The following is a 26,828-nucleotide window of genomic DNA, read 5'->3' as shown; positions in this document are numbered from 1 at the left end:
TTCTACAATTGCATTCAGATATTGTTCAGGAATTTCTTCCCAACATTGTTGCAGAAGTTCCCACAAATGTGCTGCACTTGCAGATTGCTTTGCTTTCACGCTTCTATCCAGTTCATCCCAAACAAGCTCAATGGGGTATAGGTCTGAAGCCTGTGCAGGCCATTCTATTTATTGAAGCCCATGGGCTTCTTATTATCTTTTTAAATAGTTCAGACACAACCTAGAAGTGTGTTTTGGATCATTGTTTTGCTGTAACGTGAACCCCTGACCAACTAGAATATTGAATGGAATATCAAAAGGTTATGGTAGCCCTTTTTGTCCAGTGTGCCAGTCATCCTGTGTAAGCTGCCAGCAAAAGAGACCCAGATCATCACACTTCCTCCTCCATGCTTGACAGTTGGTGTCACACACTCAGGAACCATCCTTTCATCTACTCAACGGCATATAAAGAACTTGCGTGATGTACCAAAGATGTCAAATTTTGATTCATCAGTCCATAAGACCTTCTTTCACTCTTTAGTTGTCCACTGGAGGTGCTGCTTGACTCAGAAAAGTCTTTTTTTATTTTGGAATCTTAGTAGTGGCTTTCTTACTTATATGCTACCTGCGAAACTTGCAAATAGAAGTCTTCTCTTCACAGTTCAAATGCAAGCTTTTTTTTGCTGCAATAATCTGTGCTTGAAAATTTTGTGCTGCGAAGCACCAATCACACAAACTGTTGACTCTCAGAAACTTGTCATCTGATTCTGTAGTGGCCCTTGGTCTGCCAGACCTCTTCCTGTGGGAGTTTCTTCTAGCTTCTAAGTGCCTCTTAATGGTATAGGAAACTGTACTGACTGTCACCTTGGCTATCCTAGCAATTTCTTTGTAGAACAGACCTACACCTCTAAGGGTTATAATTGTCTGTCCTCTTTGGTTAATTGCCTTTTACTTGCTATTATTATAGCAATGTGGTCTGTCCCGAGGAGCAAAACTGTCCAAATTCTGCCATAAAGGGTGTTCTAATGCAGTCTGTTCCAACATTCGTTATATAAAATCAGAGGGTTTGAAGGTAATCTACAAAAGTTGAGACTCCTTTAAGGATAGGTTTGCTTTCTGTGCTGCAGAGCAGCTGTCCTTAGTGTGTTCTCTGAAAAAAGCCCTTTGGTTAAAATCATAAATTCAAACTATTGTTGCATTTCAGGGTAAAATTTCATTATAGTTTTATGTTTTTAACTTACTTTTGAACCTTTTAACCATTTCACATTATTTGCTGCAGTTGAATTGTGTTATAATTAGAGATGAGCGAGCATACTCGTCCGAGCTTGATGCTCGTTCGAGTATTAGGGTGCTCGAGATGCTCGTTACTCGAGACAAGCACCACGCGGTACTCGTCTCGATTAAACGAGCACTGACCATTGAATTCAATGGAGCCGGCAATACAGCCGACTCCATTGAAAGCAATGGGCTGCCGGCGATCGCGGGATGAATTGTCGGGAAGGGGTTAAATATATAAGCCCTTCCCTGCAATTCATCCAGAAATGTGTAAAAATAAAAAATATATACATACTCACCTGGTCCCGGCAGACGGAGTTCAGCGCGGCAGGCTGCAGTTCTCCTGAACTGCTCTGAACAGCTGTGAGTAGTATTCAGCAGCCGGGGATTTAAAATCCCCGCCTGCTGAATGAGATGCCTCTGATTGGTCACAGCCTGACCAATCAGAGGCATCCCTCACTCACACCCATTCATGAATTCATAATTTTCCACCCTTTTCACCCTTTTCACGACTAGTGCATAATGTCCCTTGTGTGAAGTTTGTTAACAAGTGTAGTTTTGAGATAGTTAATATGACCTGTAGTGTTATTATCCTTATAGATGCGGGTTCTGCTGTTTCTCTTCTCCTGGGTATTTAAGCAACCTGGGTTGCTGTGTTGGATAAGGGGATTTATGTTATAATTATCCTACACCTTCGATTGGTAAACCATCAGCTGACCGCGGGGTTTCTGTAAGAGCACTTAGATGCTTTCGACTCATGCGTGCACATTGGCGAAGGTTTGCACATGCGGAGGGTACAGTGGGAACTGCCGGCTTCAATCAGATGGGGCCATTATGGGTATGCAAATGGTTTGGTGTTGCTGGTTTTCTCTATGGTGTAAGTGTAATTGATGTTAATTTTCATACGTCTGTGAAGGTTGTTTCGGAACGGTTGTCTTATGTTACTTCCTATGTATATGTGATACATGACTATGTTTGCATGCTCGATAAAGACCTCTTGATTGAAATGCTGCATCTGTTTATGGAAGAATGAAGACTGTTTTTATATAACTCTGGAAGCTGTCACATTTACTTCATGCTTTGTATATTGGATCCATGGATTAGTCCCGTGTGGGGGTTCTCTGTTTTGGTAGGTAAAAGGGCTTTACAAGCGTGCTATGAGGCCTGAAACACCTTCAAGCAAAATTTCTGTTCTGAAAGCTAACTGCTGCCCCATTATATTTGGGCCCTGTTGTGCATAGAGACATATTATTAGTCCCAATGTTCACTTGCATGCACGCATTCCATCTGCTGAATCCCGCAGCGGAATCTAGCCGTGCCCGCAGACATGGACAGAAAAATACATTTTCTTACCTGTCCAGATCCAGCACAGGTCTGCTACATGCCAGCCGGATCTTCTTTCTTCAGCACGGTGGATGCGTTCTGGTGTGCCGGCCGATGTGCTGAGCACATTCGAAGTGCAATTTTAGAAAAAACCTCCTGCTTTCCCATGGATCCGGGGCATGTCCAAAGGGACAGCTGTGGCTCTGATGCAGATCAGACAGCTTCCATTTACTTCAATTGAAGCCGTCCCTGTGAGATCCGCAGAAAGATAGAGCATGCTGTGATTTCTTCCCGCAAGTGCGATCCACACGCTGGGGGGAAAAAAAAATCACATCCACATGCTTTAAATTGTTCTGTAGATGCTAATGCATCCTTTTGGGCGGCTTGATTTGCGGATCTCCCGTGCGTGTTCCACAAATCAAATCTGCCCGTGGACATTGCGCCTTAGGGCTCCTGTTCACGGGCGATGATTCGCCGGTGGTAAATCGCTGGTGAATCACGCTGTCTGAAGCTTTTCATAGTGTTGCTATGGAAAGCACAGGGCCAGCGTCAACGAGCGGAGAATCATAGCGATTTTGTGCTCGCGGGATCTAAATCGCAGCATGCCACGATGTGCCGCGATTCTCCGCGGTGAGCCTATCTGTCAGATAGGCTCAGCACGGAGAGCTGTCAGCTCTCACCTGCTCCCAGACAGTGGATATCGCTACACCCGTGGACAGTCAGCCTTAGGGCCACAGTGGGTATGTTTTTGAACACAGGACAAACAGGGGTATCCAGTATGGGGTGCAAATCTTCATTTTCATGTGCACTAAAGAAAAAGACCTGTCTTTAAAATCACATATTTGCAAAAATATGATTTTTTTTTTCTCCTCCAAATTTTATTAACTCCTGAAAAAAAAACTGTGGGGTCAAAATACTCATGACACCCCTCAGTGAAAATATTAAGGGGTGTATTTTTTAAAATGCTCCTCAAGATTTTAATAACTAATGTTATATTTGTCTCCTAAATGGTAAAAAAAACTAAACTGAAGTTTTTCAAATGTGCTTCCATAATAAAGTAAACAGATCAAAATATAAATCTTGTCAAAAATTTGTACAGTATGTTTGCACATATTTGACATATTGCAGTTGAAAATGTGAAAAAAATGAAATTTTTTTCAAAATGTTTCCAATTTTGGTGCTTTTAATAGCCATACACAAATTGTACCGGCCTATTTTTATCACTTAAATGAAGTACAACATGTGGAAAAAAACAATGTCAGAATCACTTGGATATGCAAAACCTTTACGGAGTTATTCTATGTTTAAGTGACACATGTCAGATGTCCAATTTGCGTGAAAATCCCTATGACTCCAATATTTTCAATATTTTTTGCTGGTCAAATCAGCCTCATTATGTGGCACTTGGAATCCATTCCAGATTATAAGATTGCTGCAGGAGCTGAAATGATGGCATAAGGCAGTAAATGAAGATACAGATATAGCAAAGAAATGAGTAGAATAGCAACAAACTGTTGGATGACAATCTGAGGAGACATATTTCAAATGTTGTTAGTTTTTTATGTTAGGTGGAAATGTTCTCTAGATCTACGGAGTATCACATTCCGAATTCAAATGTGAGGCACCGCCCAAGACATCAGTAAAATACATAATGTGGTCAAGAAAAGCCAACAGAGTACTGGATGGGTCTTGTTGCGAAGTGTATGAAGACTGTGAATCTAAACTTTTGAGCCACTGCCTACCTGAACTAGGACATTGGATGGTCATTAATAGTTATCACTGGCTTGCAGTTATCTAGGTAACTAAATTGATTCGTCCCTTTTGCAAATTGATGCACATTTAGAACAAATCAGTGGTTCATTAAGCTGGTGGCATTGAAGTCGGCAACTGAACACTACAGGTGTGTTTTATATAAATATGATCTTTGAACACACAATTAATCAGGGTAATGAGAAAAGCAGACCTCCGTAGTAAAGTAAGTAAAGCTATAACAGATGGCAGACATATCAGCAGAACCAAGCATAGAACATGAACTGCAGTCAGTGGCAGTGAGCACTGTATCCCATGGCTACCTGAATTCATACTCTTTATTACATCTGTTATATATTGTATTCATGTTGTTGGGCAGTCACAATAATACAATAATAGTATTACAGATATATTCACCAAAGCAGATGGTGATCAAACTTATCTAGAAGTCTCACTCTCTACCAGTGAGTATTATTACCTGCTATTTATTTATTGCATTGCTGGTCACTTGGCAGCTTTACAGCTTTGCTCCATTAGGCCAAAGCTATGATTAGTGAATTCAGCTTATCTGCATTGTCTACTGGGAGTCTAAACTTCACCGCCTTTCTCATCAGTAGCTTATGACAGGTTTAGACATGGCAGTTTTGTTACTTGTTTGTTTTTGGTGGCGATTTAACCCTTTAATGATCAGCAATTTTTTTAATTTTCAATTTAGTTTTTTCATACCCGCATTTCAAGAGATATAACTTTTTAATTTTTCTGCTGACATAGCCCTAAGGGTGAAACAGACAGCCATAGTACAGAACGTAGTTGGGCATGGACGAGGAACATTTTTCCCCTTCACTGGCCGTTCAAACTCTTCTCCAGAATGCAGGAGTTTGAAAAAAAACACAGGAAGATAGGTCCTGCCCTATCTTTCCCGCACATAGTACTCACTACGTATGAGAAAGATAGGGCATGTCCTAATATTAATGGGCGAGAATCACGATAGTGAAAATGAAATCACTGAAATCAATTGAAATCAGTGGTTTCGTTATTATGGCCGCATAACGCATAATGTGTTTAAGCCCTAATGCAATGCATTTCTTACATAAGGTACATTTACATTGGCTGGTTTTTTTTTTTAATTCTTTTTTTCAAACTTTATCAATTATATGACTTATATTCCTCCTGAGAAGGCAAGGGTAAAGCACAAACTTTGGTTCTGAGTACTGCTAGTCTTTTGTCTATTGAGGGCGATGGCATTCCCTCTACAAAGTGGCCTTCCATAGTTGGCCTACCCAAGACTGGGCTTGAAGAAAGGGACTAGTGGGGGTTGGAAAAATGGACGCACATAGAGAGGATATAGAGAAAACAGAGAAATGAGGAGAAAGGAGAGAGAGAAAGAGAAAAAAATGGAGGGGGAGGTGAAACATGATCAAAACTGTGTCACAAAATCATGGCGATCATAGTAAAACAGTAGGCGATGTATATTCTAAAACATTCAATGCTGCGCTTTCATAACAAAATTAATAACTCCAGAAAGCCTACAAAAACACCACATAGAGTGTAGAATGAACTTTTGAAAAACTCAGTTCAACGAACCTTTGCAGAACCTTTGACTTCCTCCAATTTAGTTTGAATTGAACCAGAAGTTCACCAAAACCCTTAAAACTATATAATGTGCTCATTATTTCATATTGTGTTTAGTCAATGAAAATCTGTATGCGTTCATTTCCTATCCTGTCTAATACGCTTTTCTAAGTTATGAATACAAGATTTTAGTATTTGGACTCCCCCTTATTATCAAGTTCTAGTGTTTTATCCCCACCTTTTGCAAAAAGCTGCATAAAATGAAGCATACAGTCATGCAATGCCCATAGACAAAGTAATAGTATGACTCATACGGAAGAGCTCAGTGGTGTAATGAGGCACTGTAGCATGACCGTGGCCTTTCTGCTCACTCCCCTGGGAAATAAGACACTGAGGTTCTGCAGACTGAGGTCGTACTTTGGTTATGAATGATACAGGTGAAGGGTGTCATTGTTCTGTTTATACCCAAGTCCACAAAGCCGCATTGGAATAAAACTGAAAGGGAGGAGACACAGATCAGATATTAGACAGTGAGGGTGATCAATGTGTTAGGCGGGTACAGAGAAAGGACTGGGAGTCTCTAAAAACCACCCACCCCTCTGTCCCTACCTACTTGCCTCGCCATGGCTAAACCCAGGGGGACAACTGGGCGGCGGTCCCTATACTGTCTAGGGATAACCTGATACTACAGGGGGAAAAGGAGCAAAAAACTAAGGAAGATACTACCACAGAGAAACACAAAAGGGTTAATGAAAACTACAGCAAGGGAAAACAAGGGTTAAAGCACAAGGTCTAAGAGGACCAGAGAGACCTAGTTAACCTCACTAGATACAAACAAACACTGGCAATAAAACTTGCCAGCTGCTGCCTCTTATCCCTAGCAAAGGGGCAGAGCCAATGACATGCTGGTGGGTGGAGGAAGAAGACCCCCCTCTCACATCAGAAAAGGCTCCCAGAGCCGCACGGCCACCCTAAGGGAACAGGCACTGGACCCAGAAGGAAGAGCGCCGTGCCTTGACCCCCGCAGCTGGACTAGCGTGCTGCCGAGACCCGACCGCACTGCTGGTAAGTTTCCTCCTAACACAATGAGTGGAACAGGTTACCACGGGAGGTGGTGAGTTCTCCTTCAATGGAAGTGTTCAAACAAAGGCTGGACAAATATCTGTCTGGGATGATTTAGTGAATCCTGCATTGAGCAGGGGGTTGGACCTGATGATCCTGGAGGTCTCTTCCAACTCTACCATTCTATGATTCACCCTGAGACACACTACTTTCTAGACATGTTATATATTATAGTCATGCTATCACTATCCTCCAAATATAAAAACTAATGTTATTACCCTACAAATGTAAGTTCCTGTTTTATAGGATATATTATAGGCATTAATATCACATATGTAATGCAACAAACCAGTAAGCGTTGATGTCACTTTTATCTGACACACTGGTCATGATGGTTGTATTGTACTTCTTTCTATTGACTTTATAATGCCAATAAATGTCTCCATTGATAGATCTGCTGCAATTATCTTCATCATAATACATAGCACATGTTTCTATGTACAATGAGTCATCCTGCACCTAATTCTGTAGCTGCTATGCTATGAATACTGCTAATCCTTATGCTGGATTCATTTTCTATAGCTGAATTCTAATGAAGATAATAACTCAATCTCCTCAGAAAAGGGGCTCACAATCCATTTGCTTCATCTTATTATTTTTTTTTACTAATAAAAACCAGATACTGAAAGATATTTCATTTTTCTAATGTGTTTTTTATTTTCCAATTGTAGATTTTTAATTGTATTCTCTGTACATGACAATGGAGGCTGCCATTTACCTAAACTGTAGTTAACAGTATTTAGAGATATGCTTTACAGCAGCTTCATGTACCATATATACAATGGACAGGAGGGGACTACATTGATATCTGAGGCAGAGTGTTCTAACCATATTTATGACTTGTGCATAGGTCATTGAGCAAGGCAGTGGAGCAGAAAAGCTGTGGTCATTACTTATTGTGAATGGTAGATCCTGTGTTATTCATATACAGAGGTGTTACCTTTCATTGTAAAGGCCCATTTACACGCAACGGTTATCGCTTAAAATTTGTTCAAATGAGCAAAAGTCAGAGATCCTTACGTGTAAACGCGAAGCCATCGTACACTATTCATCCACTTGTTATTTATCACTGAGTATCAGCCTGCATAAAAATAGTCGTTAGTTCATTCGCTTGTCATTAGTCATCATTTAAATCACATTCATTCAGTCTTTCAAATGACTTGAGGGGAGGGGTGATTGTTTGCCCAGCTAAACACAATGACTCATGTGGCAGAAGATAGTGGCTTTTTTCTTTGCACTAATTAAAAACCTCCAGCATAGAGATTCTTCGCATATACACACGCCCACCTGAGCAAACAACATATGCAGTGTTTATATAGCTAATGAGGGAAATGACGGGGATTTCAAGCAATTATCTTTACATGTAAGCGCTCAGTATTTGAAAGCAGAAAAGTTGTTCAGTCGTTCATTTGTACATTCGGTTAAACGACAACCGTTGCGTGTAAATGGGCCTTAATATTGCCTGTGATGATAATGAGATGACTGCTGAAAAGTAAATGTCAGACTGTAATTAGGGAAGTGGTTAGTATGAAAACTGCAAGATTTTAGAATTTTAAAAATAGATCATGTCATAGAAATTTTAGAAAATCACCAAAAATTCTTAAACAATATATTTAACATAAGAACTTGATTTATGCACTGTCATTTTCTGACGACACATTCCCTTTAAAACAGATAAAACAGTTTGATTTATTTCATTTTTGCAACAAGTATGTTATGAAACGTCTGTATTGTTTTTTAGATTGCCTAATTCCATTTACTACACCCTGCATTTTAAAGAGATTTTCCCAAAAATATAGAGAATAACATTTAAGTAAGAATTACTAAGAAAGTAAGAAGGAAACTATCAATATTCTTAATATATGAAAGGACAGAAGTAAAGAATGTGCTGCACTAAGGATGAGGCAGTCACATGACTATGTTACCAGTTACCCAACTTACCGCTAATAATGCAGCCATTAATAGGGAAACTATATATAAGATAGATGTGAAAGTTTTTTCCCTATTTTACTAGGACATTTACAAAAACATTCTCCAATCCTGGAAAACACCAATCCCTATTTTTTTTCTAAAATACATTTTAATGATTAAGTTTTTTTGAACTGAAAAAGTTTAGGTATATATGAAGTCTTTTTCTATCAAATTCATAAACGTCAGTTTTGGGGAAAAATGGTGACAGAACAACAAATAGAGAAGCAAAATACTGACCATAGTCCAATACTGCTATGTGAAAGTGGCCTATATTAAAGTTCCTATGGTAGCGATCCTCACAGCTAGGTAAATCTGACATTCATGAGGCTGGGAAAGTTGGGTGACAAATCCTTTAGGGGTTGTAATTGTGCCCATATTGGTTGGAATCATAGTTTCTCAGAAACTAATATAGGTAATCATGATGGATATGAGACTAAGTATATGTTCACACAGAGAAAAAGTAGCATTTACTGGCGCTAGGTTTGGAGCTGCGGGTGTAGTTACCATGCAGTTCCAGAGAGTAGTCAGGGGGAAGCTAGGGGTGGGTATCAGGCGGTCTCAGTTGCAGTACAGGTGGATGAGGCGAGTAATGGTCTCAGTAGAATTGCAGAGGAGCAGGAGGAACTGGAGCTTAAGGCTGGGAGCACAATGATCATGCAAGGTACTAGAGGAAGGGACAGGCTTTTATAGGAAGTCCAATTAACAGGTAGGGTGGAGCCAAAAAAGGGACTGGATCAGGGGCAACATTTCAGAAAGGGAACTGTCCAAGCGCTGGATAGCTCAGTGGAGAAAGCTGCCGAGCAGAGCACAGGAGGTCCCAAGTTTGCTTCCTGACAGCAAATTACATATATCTGAATGAGTGATTACAGGGCTCCTTCAGTGATGCAGGCAGAAAGCCAAGCTAGACAGGCTTGATTTTGAAAAGACCCTGCAAGCAGTATCAAAGATTTCGGCTTCCTGGACCCTTTCGAACGTGACAATTGTAAAAGGAAGATGTGACAATTCACAGTGCCTAGTCGGGCACACTGGGAGAAATAGATAATAATGACTGAAGCCTACTCTCTGTTGGGGAGCCAGTAGCTGCATCGTATTAGTCTTAAACAATTTTTTTTGTTTCTATCTAGTTTAGAGAGCAGCTAAACAGAAATAAAATGCTTCCGTTTTTGTGCCCATAGACATGCATTAAAACTAATCTTCAGTTTCAATCCATTTGTCAATTTTCTGTTGCTATTCCGCTTTTAAAACTGAAGTAAAACATATACTTCTATGCTTGTGTCTTCAGTTCAGTCCCCGGCAACCAGAAATGAAGAAGAATACTGCTGGGGACTACAGCGAAGAGTTTGACAGCACTTCTAGCTGAGATATGATTTTTTTTTCTGCAGCTAGGGATGATTTTCGGGGTAGGTCTTATATTTCAAACCCCCCACACCCCTAAAATCATCCCTGCGAGGTTTGCCTTCATCCCAATGCTTTCAATGAGGCAACAGCAGTGGCGGCCCCATTGAAAGCAATGGGATAGTATCATGGCCCTCTGTGACAGCGGTGGCAGGGGATTCTTTCATCCCCGTGGAGAGTCCCATTATCACTGAACACTGTGACAGTGCTGTCACAGAGTTCAGTGATGAGGGGACTCCCTACAGGGATTAACAGAAGCCACAGGAAGCTACCTCATCCCCGCAGGGACTAAGGAGTTAACAGCGGGACATTTAAAAGGTGCTTCTGGCCAGAAGCACCTTTTAAATGTCCTGCTGTAAGCAGAGGGGAAGCTATTGGCAGTGCAGGAGTTTCCAATAACTCCTACTCCCATAGGAGTCAATGGAAACTCCTGCAAAATGCGCACCAAAGATAGAACATGTCCTATCTTATTTAGGTGTGCGCCGTTTTGCGCTTCAAATTCCGCGCATATGAACGCTTCTATAGGAACCCATTGGTTCTTTTAGAAGCAGGCATTATGCGTGCACAAAACACACGTTCGTGTGACTGAACCCTAGCAGATCACAGAGGCTCCTCATCCTTTGTTAGAAGTACCTTCAGCTGCAGATGTGATATAATAGCCACTTAGCACACCAAAATGTATATGTATGTCCATGTACATATATTGTTATTGCTACAGTAATAATATATGTTTCTCACATCAGCCTAAGCAAACACGTGTATGTATATATATAAAGATACTGGTATATCTTCCTTTTTAGTGAATAACCAGCATCTAAGGGCTTAACTCAGTTCATGTTGTACACTGGTATGTAGTTGCAAGCTCATACTTTGGCTTAGGAAAGTCTAGAGATAGAGGTTTCTAATCCCCTATGCATATAGAAACTGCTAGAACAGTATATACAGGATTAAGTTTCAGGTTCCTGGGAATGACATATTTAGTAGTGACACGCCTTGAGGTGTTAACATATGTTAAACCATTAGCAACTAGAGCCAATCATGAATACTTATGATTACAAGGGGGCATGTATTTCTGATCATATGTAAGTGAACTTATGTATACATTGTCTGCTTTGTAATAAAGGCATTAGAGCTTCATTGTCGAATGATACAGACTGTGTCATGTGTCAGTGATTCGTGTACACGACTTCTCTTATAATTTGGACCAGGCAATGAAAGACTATGAAATCCCTCTGATGATTTCCCTAACAGCCCGCTCTATAGTTGACTGATGTCGGCTGTCTTTAACAGCTGACACCTGGCAGCGACAGCAGTGATCAGAGTTTACCTGAATTGCGGCCGTTCACCCTTTCGATACTGTTGTCAATTCTGACAGAATTTCATTCCACTTAGAAATTTTTGAAGGTTTTACAGTACATTATATGGTACATTAAATAGTACCATTAAATAAAATACAACTCGTCTTGCATAAAACAAACCTCAGACATCTACGTCAATGGAAAAATAAGACTTATGAATTTTTGAAAATGGGGGGAGGAGAAATAAAAAAAAATACTGCAGTCCTTAAGAGGTTTAAGTGGTTGATTTGCGTATAGACAAGTGTTGGATACTTTCTAAATGGTAAGTTTATTTAAAAGACTCAGGCTTTGTGAACTGAGAGTCAAACAACTAGATGGTATGTATTTTATAACAAAGGGCAATATTTTATTGTCTCACCTACCACAGAGGCAGGTTACACTATGTTTATGGGGCCCCCAGTAAAGATCCTTTTACACCAGCCGACAGTCTTTTAAACGACTGCACGAGCCTGCAGTCATCGCTAAGGTTGTCAGCGCTTGTGCAGAGTATTCAAACTCAAAGACTTGCTGCGGGATCATGGGCTTCTCGTCTACTTCTCACTCAGCGCTTCACCTCCTACGTGAAGCTCTGAGCGGAGAGCATTAGCACAGTACGAGAAGCCAACGAGCCAACAAGGTTTTTAAAATTGACTGAAAAGTCAGCTTAAACAACCGCGACTGAAATGTGAACTTTTTTTTGCATTTACACTGAACGATTATTGCTCAAATTCCTTCGTTGTAATGAATTTTGAGTGATAATCATTATGTGTAAATGGGCCTTAAGGATGGGGAGCTAATCTGAACCTGACATTTTAATTGGAGTCCAAATTAGAATGAAGCAAGGAAATCTGAGAAAAAAAATCATTTCTTTGCCCACATAACCGGTTTACTAGACATTCTTCATTTTACTTGTCATTCCCTGAAACTGATATAGACTATTGTGTGAAAATCCCAAACCTCCTATAATTGTCAAATAAACAAACAGGATAATGCTAGAGATAAGATTAAGATATTACCATGCTTTAGAAATGACACTAGCAAACCTGTTCTGAATATAAAGCTGTCCAGTCGCAAGAGCAAAGAAATAGCCTACAGATATTACCACCCCAAGGAATGTTAATGACATTGTTAAATTAGGTCAGTGTGGAGGACAGAATTCTCTACATTGGGAAATAGTACTAGGTTTATACTGTAGATTAACATATGATATGTATCCATTTACATATTTGAACCATATAATTTCTGGAAAATGCAAAACACAGATAAGTGCATGTTTGCTGTCAGTTCTAGAAAGCTTTATATTGTAGATAGATAAACAGTTTGATCCTAGGAGTCCTTGGACGTTTTATTATATACGGTATAGACAGAACCTTTTTGAAGCTTTCTTGTTTTACACAGCAAAATTCTCACTACTCCACTCGAGTCATCCCAAGTCCATGCATCCAAAGTTTCTTGTTTATAGAGGTAGGCTCAGGACCCTTGAAAAATTCAGCCTACTGGGCTTTTTTGTCCCTCAAAAAAAAAGATATGGAAACATATGCTTTTTTTTTCAATATTACAGTCAGTGGAAAATATATGGAAATGTATTGCTGTATATACACTTAAGGCTTTTTTCACATGAGCGGATATTGTCTGGCCATTTTCACGGCCGGCTGATATACGCTATGTTGGGAGTGGAAAATCTGGTGAACGGGCGCACAAATCAAACGTTTGCGCTTGTTCATATGGCCTGGTTAGGCTGGCACAAATGCGCCGAGCTCACCAGGCCATTGTCCGTTTCCCCTCCCTCTCCATCACAGGCTCACCTCTCGTTCCTTACCGCTCATTCTGTGCAATAGGAGGGGCGGGATGGGGGCAGAGCTAAGTGCCAATCTGCCCTGCCTTCTCCCATTAATGGCTATAGACAAGGGGCGGGGAGAGGGCAGGTGTTTAGCTTTGGCCACGTCCTGCCACTTGTCCATAGCCATTAATGCAAGGAGGCAGGGCAGACCGGTGCTTAGCTCCGCCCCTGCCCCTCCCATTGCACAAAGCGAGTGGAAAGGAACGAGAGGTGAGCCTGCACGAGGGGGGCAGAGGGGAACAGAGGGAGGGACTTTAGCAGCCATGCTGCTAAACTCCCTCCCACCTACGACCACTACCATGGGCTCCCATAGGAGCCCATGCAGCGGCCGACGTATTCCTGGCCCAAAAGATAGTTCCAGGACTATATTATGGGTCCGACGTAAAAACGCCTGGTGCTATATTGGCTTGGCTGGGCGATTTTACATCTCAGAAATACGCCCATTTGATCTGATGCATTGGAATCCAATGCATCAGATCACAGCGCGTATCAGCCGGCCATTTTCGCAACCGGCCGATATGTGTTCATGTGAAAGAAGCCTTACATATACATTTTTTTGTGATCATATGTCTTAAAGGGGTTGTCCCGCGCCGAAACGGTTTTTTTTTTTTTTCAACCCCCCCCCCCCCCCGTTCGGCGTGAGACAACCCGATGCAGGGGTTAAAAAAGAACACCGGACAGCACTTACCTGAATCCCCGCGCTCCGGTGACTTCTTACTTACCTGCTGAAGATGGCCGCCGCCATCTTCTCCCTCGGTGGACCGCAGGGCTTCTGTGCGGTCCATTGCCGATTCCAGCCTCCTGATTGGCTGGAATCGGCACGTGACGGGGCGGAGCTACACGGAGCTACACGGAGCCCCATTGAGAACAGGAGAAAACCCGGACTGCGCAAGCGCGTTTAATTTGGTCATTAGACGGCGAAAATTAGACAGCAACCATGGAGACGAGGACGCCAGCAACGGAACAGGTAAGTGAATAACTTTTAAAACTTCTGTATGGCTCATAATTAATGCACAATGTACATTACAAAGTGCATTAATATGGCCATAGAGAAGTGTATAGACCCACTTGCTGCCGCGGGACAACCCCTTTAAAGGAAAAAATAATGTTCCACACTTTATTAAGATAAAAAGAGTTTAAAGTTAAAAACCTGTACTTTTTTACATGAAGAACAGATCAAAAAATATCAAAACGGATTATGGGCATATATTTGAAAAGATAAATATATGTTTAAAAATATATGCGTGAAGTGCCAATGTGGACGGGCCTTTACTCGAAGCCCAATAATGCAAAAAGGCAAACCTAAAGCCACAGATGAAGGTAAGCAAAATAACATATTAGGCAGCCATAAAACAAGCCAAACCATGCTTGTTTAAAGGATTGTTTAACTCAACCAGTACGAAGGCGCAGAGAAAGCTTACAATTAGAGATGAGCGAGCGTACTCGTCCGAGCTTGATGCTCGTTCGAGTATTAGCGTGTTCGAGATGCTCGTTACTTGAGACGAGCACCACGCGATGTTCGAGTTACTTTCACTTTCATCTCTGAGAAATTTGCGCGCTTTTCTGGCCAATAGAAAGACATGGAAGGCATTACAACTTCCTCCTGTGATGTTCCAGCCCTATACCACCCCCCTGCAGTGAGTGGCTGGGGAGATCAGGTGACACCCGAGTATTAAAATCTGCCCCGCCCGCGGCTCGCCACAGATGCATTCTCACAGAGATCAGGGAAAGTGCTGCTGATGCTACTGCTGCTATAGGGAGAGCATTAGGAGTTATATTAGGCTTCAAGAACCCCAACGGTCCTTCTTAGGGCCACATCTGACCGTGTGCAGTACTGTTGAGGCTGCTCTGAGCAGTGTTGCACTTTTTTTTTTTTCCTATATCGGGCGTGCAGAGCATTGCGTCCTCTGTCTGCAGTCATTGTACTGGTGAGGCAGGGACAGTGGTACAGGGAAAGAGATATACTGGCTATATAGGCAGTAGGCTTTTTCAAAAAAATTGGGGAAAAATACTGTATTTGTGCTGCCTGTGACCGTCTTCAGTGTACTGCGTGTCTGCTGGGGGTAGTAGTCCTAATTAATACGCAGCTAAGCGTTACAGCAGGCTTGCGCAAAATTGTTTCCTGGCTCTGCTGTCTCTGTTACATAACCGCCATCATCCCGCCAGAGGGAAACAGTATACATAATATACGCTGCCTACAGTATCTGTCTGCTGTATCAGCTCAGCATTTAAAAAAATAGAAGCAAAATACTTAAAGGAGATGTCTCGAGGAAGCAGTGAATTTTTTTTTTTGCCCAGTCCCCCTAATTAAACATACATTACTAATTACCCCTGTAAATTACTTTCCTAGCTGGTTTCTACTTACCGTTCCAGCGTTTCAGCAACTTATAAAACTTTTTCCCAAGATGGCCGCCAGCTCTTTTCGCATCGCTTGCTGTAGCCCTACGTGCGCGCTCCCGAGACGCTACCAGCTGTGTCTCCATGGCAACCAGACGCCCCGCAGCCGCCGACCGGACCCCTGGAGTGAACACGGCCGACCTGTCACCCACCGCCAGGCAGAAGGTAACCGGCGCAGCCCCCCCCCCCCATCACAGCGGCAGCCCCCCCGGCCCAGCGACAGCCCCCCCCCCGGCCCAGCGCTAGTTCCCCCGGCGCAGCGACAGCCCCCCCCATCACAGCGGCAGCCCCCCCGGCCTAGCGACAGCCCCCCCCCCGGCCCAGCGCTAGTTCCCCCGGCGCAGCGGCAGCCCCCCCGGCCCAGCGACAGCCCCCCCCCCGGCCCAGCGCTAGTTCCCCCGGCGCAGCGACAGCCCCCCCATCACAGCGGCAGCCCCCCCGGCCCAGCGACAGCCCCCCCCGGCCCAGCGCTAGTTCCCCCGGCGCAGCGACAGCCCCCCCCGGCCCAGCGCTAGTTCCCCCGGCGCAGCGACAGCCCCCCCCCATCGCAGCGGCAGCCCCCCCGACACAGCGGCAGCCCCCCCGGCCCATCACTTACCAGGACAGCTGGACGGCGGGACAGCTGGGCGGCTTCTCCGGACAGCTTGGCAGCTCTGCACCTTCCTCTAACAGAGGAAGGTACAGAATGGCACCTCCAGCGCGCTCCCGAGCAGTGACAGCTCGTCTGCGCATGCGCAGAAGAGCTGTAGCGGGGAGCACACTGAAGCGGCTCGTGCTGAATGGAGAAGACCGGACTGCGCAAGCGCGTCTAAAAAAGCAAGCTGCCGGCGAATTTAGACGGAACCATGGAGACGAGGACGCTAGCAACGGAGCAGGTAAGTGGAATAACTTCTGTATGGCTCATATTTAATGCACGATGTATATTACAAAGTGCATTAATATGGCCATACGGAAGTGTATAACCCCACTTTGTTTCGCGAGACCACCCCTTTAAGGCCTACTAGTGGCCTTTGGCCACTTGACTGCTTCTATGCTGTGAATTCCACTAGCTGAGTCATACGCACCTACGTCACAGTGCAGGCGTGCGCAAAATTGTTTCCTGGCTCTGCTGTCTCCGTTACATCACCGCCGTCATCCCGCCAGAGGGAAACAGTATACATAATATACGCTGCCTACAGTATCTGTCTGCTGTATCAGCTCAGCATTTAAAAAAATTGAAGCAAAATACTTAAGGCCTACTAGTGGCCTTTGGCCACTTGACTGCTTCTGCGCTGTGAATTCCACTAGCTCAGTCATACGCACCTACGTCTCAGTGCAAGCGTGCGCAAAATTGTTTCCTGGCTCTGCTGTGCGTTCTGTAAGTGAAGTCAGCCTCCAACCACAGGCACATTTAATTACAGCGTTCTGTTTCTGCTCTACTCGTAATACACCATGCTGAGGGGTAGGCCTAGAGGACGTGGACGCGGGCGAGGACGCGGAGGCCCAAGTCAGGGTGTGGGCACAGGCCGAGCTCCTGATCCAGGTGTATCGCGCCGACTGCTGCGGGATTAGGAGAGAGGCAAATTTCAGCGGTCCCCAGATTCATCTCTCAATTAATGGGTCCACGCGGTAGACCTTTATTAGAAAATGAGCAGTGTGAGCAGGTCCTGTCGTGGATGGCAGAAAGTGCATCCAGCAATCTATCGACCACACAGACTTCTACGCCGTCCACATTTGCAACTCTGAATCCTCTGGGTGCTGCTCCTCCTACCTCCCAGCCTCGTCACTCCATTACAATGACACATTCTGAGGAGCAGGCAGACTCCCAGGAATTGTTCTTGGGCCCCTGCCCAGAATGGGCAGCAATGGTTCCTCTCCCACTGGAGGAGTTTGTCGTGACCGATGCCCAACCTTTGGAAAGTTCCCGGGGTCCGGGGGATGAGGCTGGGGACTTCCGGCAACTGTCTCAAGAGCTTTCAGTGGGTGAGGAGGACGAAGACGATGAGACACAGTTGTCTATCAGTGAGGTAGTAGTAAGGGCAGTAAGTCCGAGGGAGGAGCGCACAGAGGATTCGGAGGAAGAGCAGCAGGACGATGAGGTGACTGACCCCACCTGGTTTGCTAAGCCTACTGAGGACAGGTCTTCAGAGGGGGAGGCAAGTGCAGCAGCAGGGCAGGTTGGAAGAGGCAGTGCGGTGGCCAGGGGTAGAGGCAGGGCCAGACCGAATAATCCACCAACTGTTTCCCAAAGCGCCCCCTCGCGCCATGCCACCCTGCAAAGGCCGAGGTGCTCAAAGGTCTGGCAGTTTTTCACTGAGAGTGCAGACGACCGACGAACTGTGGTGTGCAAGGTTTGTCGCGCCAAGATTAGCCGTGGAGCCACCAACACCAGCCTCACCACCACCAGCATGCGCAGACATATGATGGCCAAGCACCCCACAAGGTGAGACGAAGGCCGTTCACCGCCTCCGGTTTGCACCACTGCCTCTCCCCCTGTACCCCAACCTGCTACTGAGATCCAACCCCCTCTCAGGACACAGGCACTACCGTCTCCAGGCCTGCACCCACACCCTCACCTCCGCTGTCCTCGGCCCCATCCAGCAATGTCTCTCAGCGCAGCGTCCAGCTGTTGCTAGCGCAACTGTTTGAGCGCAAGTACGCCGCCACGCACCCGCACACTCAAGCGTTAAACGTGCACATAGCCAAATTGATCAGCCTGGAGTTGCTGCCGTATAGGCTTGTGAAAACATTCTTGGCAAATACCTTTGCATAGGTCCGTCTGGTGGCAGTCCAAGAATTTCACCTTTACCGACACAACAAGAGAGCCCCCCCCCCCCACCATCCCCCCGCCACGGCCCACTTAATCCTGGCCACATTCCGAAAACCAACTAAATAAAACCGCGCTACTAGGTCCGCAGTCGCCACCACATTCCCACCAACGCGGTACATATTACCACTCTGACTGGGGCATGCACTGTGGGCCGAAGCCCACCTGTATTGTATGTGACGTTAGCTCTGCTGTCCAGGGCACTGCAATGGGATATATTTATGTACCGCCGGTGGCTTCCTGGGACCCACCCATGCTGTCGGTCCACACGGACTTCACAATAGGGAGCTGTACCTGCCTGTGTCTGCTTATAAAGAACCCCAGTCTGACTGGGGCATGCAGTGTGGGCCGAAGCCCACCTGCATTAAACCTGACGTTACCTCAGCTGTAATGGGCAATGCAATGGGATATATTTATGTACCGCCGGTGGGTTAAAGGGAGCCACCCATGCCGTGGGTCCACAGGGACTTCACATTAGGGAGTTGTACCTGCCAGTGTCTATGTATTAAAAACCCCGGTCAGACTGGGGCATGCTGTGTGGGCCGAAGACCACCTGCATTTAATCGGACGTTACCTCAGCTGTGATGGGCACTGCAATGGGATATATTTATGTACCGCCGGTGGCTTCCTGGGACCCACCCATGCTGTCGGACCACACGGAGTTGTAACTGCATGTGTCCACTTCTAAAGAACCCCAGTCTGACTGGGGCATGCAGTGTGGGCCGCAGCCCACCTGCATTAAACCTGACGTTACCTCAGCTGTGATGGGCAATGCAATGGGATATATTTATGTACCGCCGGTGGGTTCCAGGGAACCACCCATGCTGTGGGTCCACAGGGACTTCACATTAGGGAGTTGTACCTGCCAGTGTCTATGCATTAAAAACCCCGGTCAGACTGGGGCATGCAGTGTGGGCCGAAGCCCACCTGCATTAAACCTGACGTTAACTCAGCTGTGATGGACAATGCAATGGGATATATTTATGTACCGCCGGTGGGTTCCAGGGAGCCACCCATGCTGTGGGTGCACACAGAATTCCCATTGCAGAGTCTTACCTGCCTATGACTATTTATAAAAAACCCCGGTCTGACTGGGGCATGCAGACACCATGACAGAATGAATAGTGTGTGGCACATGGGTTCCCCATTGCTATGCCCACGTGTGCAGCTCCTGATGGAGGTGGCACAGGATTGGATTTCTCATTGCTTTTGTATAGCATTGTGGGCTATCGCCCCGCCCCTTTTAAAGAGGGTCGCTGCCTGGCCGTGCCAACCCTCTGCAGTGTGTGCCTGCGGTTCCTCCTTATGGCAGACGCACTTATAAATAGACATGAGGGTGGTGTGGCTATGAGGCCAGCGTGTGGCATGAGTGCAGCTGAAGGCTGCGCAGGGACACTTTGGTGTGCGTTGTGGACACTGGGTCGTGCGGGGGGTTGGGCAGCATGTTACCCAGGAGTGGCAGTGGAGTGTCATGCAGGCAGGGATTGTGCTTTGTTGGAGGTAGTGTGGTGCTTAGCTAAGGTATGCCTTGCTAATGAGGGTTTTTCAGAAGTAAAAATTGTTGGGAGGGGGGGGCCCACTCTTGCCGCTATTGTGGCTTAATAGTGGGACCTGGGAACTTGAGATGTAGCCCAACATGTAGCCCCTCACCTGCCCTATCCGTTTCTGTGTCATTCCCATCACTTTCTTGAATTTCCCAGATTTTCACAAATGAAAACCTTAGCGAGCATCAGCGATATACAAAAATGCTCAGGTCGCCCATTGACTTCAATGGGGTTCGTTACTTGAAACGAACCCTCGAGCTTCGCGAAAAGTTCATCTCGAGTAACGAGCACCCGAGCATTTTGGTGCTCGCTCATCTCTACTTACAATGCTTCCCGAAACCGCACTGCGTTATCTGCATGTACTCTGCAGATGCCATTGGTAATATATGTGCGTACACTGGCCATAATAAGAGGACCAGGGGCGTAGCTAAAGGCTTATGGGCCTGGGTCTAAAAGTTTATTTTGGGGCCCCCCATTTTCTTTTAACCCCTTAACGCAGAGGCGTAACTTGAATTTCCAGGACCCTAATGCAAAACCAGTAACAGTTGCTTCCAACTATAATGCTTTTTTCCTAGTCCTGGGCTTCCTATATGGAGAAGAGAGGCCTTATGGGCCCCCTAAGCCTCCTGGGCCCGGGTGCAACCGCATCCCTTGCATTCCCTATAGTTACGTCAGTGGAGAGGACAGTAAGTGCACACAGCCAAAGAGAAGTCTGCTCAATGCACAGAGCTGCAACTTTGCGAGTAGACAGCAGAGGATCGGGGAGACAGTTGTGTATAAAAATCACATCCCCCGATGCAGCGGCGGCTCTCCTATATGAACTTTACTTTATGGAGGCTCACAGGACATGGCAGGTTACCTTTAAAGGCATCCATTACTGTATACAGAGATCCTGAAAACTTACATTTTAAGAACCGGAGTGAATTCAGGATACGCAGCAGCACAAGTTTATGTGGAGTACATGTGCAGTCAGATTGCACCTGGCCATGGTCTTGTACCGGATTGTGCAACTGATTACTTTCAAGTCACATAACCTTATGTGAGTACAAATCAAGGTTTATGAAGCCGAGGTTAAAAGGAGAATATTGAAATAAATTGATTTTCAGTCAGGTATCGCAGATCAGTCATATTTTCAATTGTTCACCCTTGGCCAAATGAGCTCTTCAAAAAGTTTCCAAGCTGCCTGTGAGACAATGCAGAATGCAAACTGTAGTAATCACAACATCATCAACTCAATTCTCCAAGGTGGCTGGACAATAATGCTGTTCTAATTGAATAACAGCCACAGCTATTTCCCCTGGGAAGGACTCACATCTCAGACTTACAGCTGAAACAGATGGTGTAGAATTGACAATGAAAGTAGCACACTTTTACCAATGGAACGTTACTTATGTGATTTATTGAGGTTGGCTTGATTCAACCATTCCTTATTTATTACTATACCAGAAGTAGAAAGTTGTTAGATTTTATTAAATACATAAAGGACTGTACACATTTGTGACATCACCTGTTTTATATAATAGTCACCTCTGCAGTTCACTGTTTTTCTTTATTTCTGAGTGCCTTACTGTGTATCAAGCATATCCCTGGAAGTGATCTACTGGATATCTCATAAAAGTCTGATTGTTAGGTGTCCCTCAACATTGAGAGCCAATGATCTAAAAAATGGCTGTGATTGGTGCATCCAACGCTGGCTCTAGTTGGCTGAGTCCGAAATGGCTCAGCCAATCAGAGCAATCTCTTGCTGGAGGTGGGGTCTTCAAACTCCGTTACTAGCAAAAGATGCTCTGTCGGTGATAAGTGCCCAGAAGCCTGCCCAGAGAACTGGAGAGCAGCGGGAGGGACCTGGACAGTGCCAGCTAGGTGAGTATTGATTTTTTCTTTTAGGTAGTGTAGCTAGTGCTTGCGTTTAGCACTGTCTAAAATGTGGTATCAAGTTATGCCATGTTTTCAGCAGCGCTGAAACCACGGCCCATTTATTTCAATGGGTGATGCACAGCTGAAAGGGGCCAATGGGAGCGAATGGGGAGTGTTGTACAGCATTTAGCGCAGCACTGAAAAGGCAACGCTAAACTCTGTACATAAATGCCTGTGTGAGGCAGACCTTAGGCCTTAAACAGACTGGCGCATGCACTAATACGCTCGCCACTACTGAGCATAGTGTTTTTTTGTGTTTTTTTTGACCATTCAAAAAAGTGTAGATAGGTAGAAAAAATACATGTGAGAAAGATAGGGCAAGTCTTAGTCCTGCTAGTGAAAACGAAACCATTGAAATTAATTGTTTTTGATCCGCCCCGTTTTTGACCGTGAGAATCACGGCTGCTAAAAGGGACAAAATCACAGTCGTTTGAAGAATCCCTTAATACATAGATTCAGTAAGGAAACGATAATGGCCTCTCACACACTTTTCCAATCTCCAGATGACTCTGCTTTGCAGGAAAACAGGTAGTTAGTGAGGCGGTATTGCAGATTATTCGCCCTTCATATCAAAGAACATTTTATGTATGGTCTAGCACAAATGATGCTTATCATACAAATATCTCCCACAAGGGACACTCTAGACATTTAAGTTACATAACTACTTTTTGTTTTTTATTAGATATCAATATTTTGTTTGTTTTTATAGCCTGCTAGTATAATGCTGGCATTTCATTGGAGCCATGAGCTCTTGCAGGTGCTTGTACTGGGTGATAATAATACTAGAAAATGGGGGCTATGTTGTCCTGAATAGTGAGGAAGAGATTTTTTTTAGAACAAACTAGCCCAAGAACATAGAGGCTATTTTCCTAGTAGTGATGCTGAACAAGTGACTTAAATGGATATACCAGTCTCAGGCATCTATAACATAGAATATACTATAAATACCTAATAGATGCAAGTCTTACCTCTGAGACCCTTGCCTATTGTGAAACCGGGAGTTCCCCTCTTTTGACACATTGCAGCTACCACATTCACTCTTCTCTCCACTAAACTCTAGGGGTGCTTGTCCATCTCTCCATTAACGTTCATGAAAAATGAGATGGACCCAGTTCTCCAGCAGATCCTGTTCTCCTAACAGTGGGAGGGTCTTAGTGCTGAAACCTGCAGTTATCAACCATTTATGGCATATTTTATGGATGTTCCATAAATAAGATGAACATATTCCTTTAACAGAAACGATGGTTACAGAAATTGTGGTCATATAATCATGCCAGATGTACATTATTCTGTAGCTCGTACAGCTAATCCTCCAAAGCTAGCACATCACTAAACCTACAGTACATGGCTAACATGATCGTCAATAGATGTCACTTTTGAAAGGGTACTGTTTTAACCCCCTTCTTCCAACCATTGTTGTACAAATCCATGTTATCTCTAGATTGGAAGCCAAACATTTCAGGTCCAAAATGTAAAAATAGCTTTTTAGTATTTTGAATGGACTTGCTGATGTGTTGTTTAGTAGACAAGCAGTGATTGGAGTTTGTGGTGACATTCTATCCATCCATAAGGCTAGTTTCACACAGGTGTTAGCGATTTTGCCATGGGCTTTTTTTTTTTTTTTTTAAATCTTGCATCGCATTACTGCAGGCCACGATAAAAACGCACAATTTTTTTTATTGCAAAAGTCAATGTAATAAAAAGGAGGCTCCATATGGAAACATGGGAGATAAAAAAAATCGCACATTGCAGAAAGATAGAGCATGCTGCGATTTTTTTGTTCTCTCAACATCGCGTCAATGAAAATATCGCAAATGGGAAGGAAACCCTTTAAAATCATTGGTTTCATAATTAGCTTTTTTACTGACTCTCACATCAGGCAAAAATCATGTGATTTTCTCCCCCGCGTGAAAACCCCCTAACAGTGTGACCGTTGGGACAATAATTGGCCACCTGATGTGTTGTCAATATGAAAGATATGTCAGCATGCATGAAGGAACTTACGGGATGCCTGGGGAACCAGGACCCTGCCAAAGTGAGTGTGGGGGAGAAGAACTAACAGAGTAAGGGACCTTTCACATGGATGGAATTTTCCACGTTCCACAGTTGGGTTCCATGTGGATTTTGATGCAGAATTTATCAGAAATAAAATGGCTTAAATCATTCTTCAATTCTGCATCAAAATCTGCAGTTTTCCTTCACGCTCCTGGACACGAATTGCATATTCTGCGAGCAGAGGAAAATTTGCAGCATGCAATGTCCTCTAGATTTATAATGTACGGTATCAGTTAGAAGTTTGGACACACCTTTTTATTCAATGCTTTTTCTTGTTTATGTTTTTTTTTTACATTGTAGGTTCATATTGAAAATATGAAAACTATGTCAATCATCTTCATGAAGTCATCACCTGGAATGGATATCCAAGGGGTTCCCAAAGCTGCTGATCACTTGTTGGGTAATTGTCCCTCACTCTGCGGTGCAATTCATCCCAAACCATCTCAATTGGGTTTAGGTCGGAAAAGTGTGGAGGTCATGTCATCTGACGCAGCACTCCATTGCTCTTTTTCATGGTCAAATAGCTCTTACGTGCCTGGAGATTTGTTTGAAAAACCGATGATGGTCCCACTAAGCACCAACCAGATGGGATGGCATGTCACTGCACAATGCTTCTAGTAGCCGTGCTGGTTAACTCACCAACAATTTCTTGTTTGAATGAACCAACAATGTGTCTTAACAACTTGTGGTATATTTTTCTGTACCAATTTTCTTAGTGTATTTATAGTCATTTTCTCATGTATAATCTGTCACTGCTAGTGCTAAAAGTAACAGGACCCAGTACTGACCCAACCCTGTCACATCCAGAAGTTTCACCTTTGGAGCTGGCGACAGCATTGTCACAGTGTCCAGTGACAAAGGGACTCCCCGCGGAGATGAAGAAATCCTCTACCACAGCTGTCACAGCTGTGCCAGAGGAGCGCGATGTTCTCCCATTGAATTCAATGGAGCAGGCACTACAGCTGGCTCCATTGAAAGCCATGGTCTGCCGGCAAGCCTTGCAGTAATTTTCAGGGAAGAGTTTTAAATATAAGCCTTTCCCTGAAAATCATCCCTAAAATGTGTAAAAAGTAAAAAAATATATATACTCACCTCTCTGCAGCTGCCGGGGCTCAGGCGCATCCAGCCGGGTTTTCCCCCCTGCACTGTGACCAATCAGAGGCAGCTCTCAGCTGTCATTCAATAGCAGCCCCAGTGATTTCACATCCAAAAAAAGAAGGATGCCGCAGTTACCTGCGTTTTAAAATCCGCTGCCCTATATTTACTGTTGCACATTTTTGTGCGCAGGTAAATATCGGGCATATGACCACTGCCATTAAAAAGCATTGGTTCTTATTACATGCGGATCGCAAACGCAGGTAACAAATGCACATAAAAACACACATGTGACTGAGCCCTAAGGCCTTCACAAAACCTAATCAGACTAATCTGAGAAGACTGTTCCTTCATAAGTATAATTGATATAAATGTATTAATCCAGCATTTCCTGAAAATAGTTCAAACTCCAATAATTGTAAGGCTACTGCTATTTAGCTTCCTGGCTCAGGTTTTGACTCCCCTTTGGTTCCACTTCTGCTTAATGTTTAACATATGGAATAGACTTCATCATAAATACTGTCGTGTACAAACCTTTTCAGTTCCCACATAACACGCTATTTAACACATATCTACGCTTCTTGGTGACCCCTCAAGGATGCAGTCTAGTTTGCTACTTAATGACGCAGTGATTTATTTTGTGTTTTCCTTTCCACATTTCAAAAGCCAAACCTTTTTATTTTTGTGACTAAGCTGTATGAGGGCTGCTTTATGCAGAACATTATAGATTTTTTAATGGTACCATTTTGGAGATGATAAAATGTATAACTTTTGGAGGGGTTTGGATGCGATGATAAAACACAGCAATTCTGCCTCTGTCTTTTGGGCTTTGTTTTTACTGTTAATTGTGCAGTATTGATAACATGATAACTTCTATGATATAATGATCATTATTATGAACGGATGAATATTTTATTACTATTTTTTTCAGCTTTTTAAATTTTTTAATATATAATTTCAGAATTTTGGTGCAAAAAAAATAAGTTGCATTTTTTTGTGCAAAACTATTTTTGCCTGCTTTCCACTGTCATCGCCACTAAAATGTTTTTAATGGGTGGGTCTTAGTGGAAGGGGTAAGGCCAGCCACAGCCCGTAAAATTACTATTAATTTACTACAAAATTGTAAGCAAACCAGTTAGGTCTCAAATTGTCCCTGGATTGTGAGAATTACAGTATAGCGACAGACATGCTGATTTTACACAGTCTGTCACTTATACTGATCAGTTCATGGTTTTGGAGAAGTAAGTTTTGATAGTCTACAGCACTGACAAAGTTGAGTCCAGTACAGCCCATTAATATTCATATAGTCATTGCTCTTTCCTGCCTTTGTCTGCCCCCTGCTGGTGATTGACAGGTCTCTATATGCATAGTAGTATGGAGGGAACTGTCCATTTCCAGAAGGGGGTGGGGAATATGCGCAGTGAATAACACGCTTAAAAGTGTGAAAGTGA

This window comes from Eleutherodactylus coqui, chromosome 1 (assembly GCF_035609145.1).
Source record: "Eleutherodactylus coqui strain aEleCoq1 chromosome 1, aEleCoq1.hap1, whole genome shotgun sequence".
Lineage (NCBI taxonomy): Eukaryota > Metazoa > Chordata > Amphibia > Anura > Eleutherodactylidae > Eleutherodactylus > Eleutherodactylus coqui.
Note: the sequence above shows the minus strand (reverse complement) of the source record.